The following is a 1,479-nucleotide window of genomic DNA, read 5'->3' on the forward strand; positions in this document are numbered from 1 at the left end:
TTTGATTAGCATTACAATAGTTTTTTTGCTTATTTGAATGTGGTTTGCAAGTGCTAAGGCTATGTGGGGCTGAGACAATATTTTGTTTAATTACAAAATGCAAAAAACAATATTATATTTAAAAAAAATGTTGGCATTTGAGCTCTGGGATCTTCTTTTGTTTGCAGCCACTAGATTTTATCTCAGCAGTAAATGCTCCCGTGTGCAATCAGTCTGGTTTGTGTACTGTGTTGTGAAATAGCCTAAATGTATCCAGGAAGAGCTCTAGCATAGGGTAAAAACCACAACAAAAACAAAACAAGCGTAAAAATCAATATTTACAGACAAGACATTTTTAATGTTGTCTTCTAATTCATACTCTTTCTCTTGTGATAGTCTAACAAGCAACTTAAAAGTGTAAGTGTAAGTAAATCAATCGGCTTTATTGTTTTGGTAAAGGCTCTTTGCTTCAAAGTTGCAAGATGACATAAAATGAGTCTATATATATACATATATATAAAACTCAGTAACGTATGGTGAGTTTCCCAGCTCGTGAGGCACTGATGTCATCAGTCAGATTTACAGACATATGAACCCTACAGAGTACCTTATTCACCATTTGATTGGCAACAGTTAGTGTCTTGTTTGAAATTTCATTTAAACATTTTTATTCAATTTACAAACTGTAGCATAGAAAAAAAATCACCAAAATTGTTATTATTGACTTAGTTTTACCTATAGAGCCTGCGTGCAGCTCCTTCTGAAAAAAATACACGTATAACCTATATGTGGAAGTCTTATTTTTCTTTCTTCAGTTTTAAAGTCTGTCTCAGTGAAGATCACTGCCAGTGACGAGTGTCCACAAGTTCCTTAGTTTAGACATGTAATATTTCATTTAGAAAAAAATGCTAAGCACTATTAAAGAATAACTGGACGGCTGCACTTAACTTGTTACCGCTAACTCTGTAATCATTTAGCCACAGTGTCATATTCTCCAGGCTCACAACGCACTCTGTCTTGAGGCATGCAGAGTGTCTGCCTCACCTTGTGTATTTCTAAAGCACATTTTCTAGTGGATAAAATGACTAAATGAGTCACAAACTGGCACCAATGTAATCAAACGGAGCGCGAGACATTGAAGTAATTGGAGTACGAAGTAATTCTTTTTTTACTTGTAATGTCCAACAGCTTTGCAAACAGATGCGGACTTCTGGTGTTAAGAAAAACAATATTAATCGGCTGCTGCTTGTTCAAAACTCAGCTGCATGCCTTTTAACTAGAAAGAAGAAGCAAGTTACTCTAATTTTGACACGTTTGCACTGACACCCGCTCAACATTTGGATCGATTTGAAGATTCTTTGATTAGTTTATGGAATTGGACCTCCATTTCTATCAGATTTACTTTTAGTCCCAAAGAACAGAGAAAAAAACAAACATGAGGCTACATTTCAGCACCATGGAGCTTGTTGTGTAACAGAGTGCCTGAGGATATGACAGCTC

The sequence above is a fragment of the Oryzias melastigma genome, linkage group LG16 (genome assembly GCF_002922805.2).
Source record: "Oryzias melastigma strain HK-1 linkage group LG16, ASM292280v2, whole genome shotgun sequence".
In the NCBI taxonomy this organism is placed as follows: domain Eukaryota; kingdom Metazoa; phylum Chordata; class Actinopteri; order Beloniformes; family Adrianichthyidae; genus Oryzias; species Oryzias melastigma.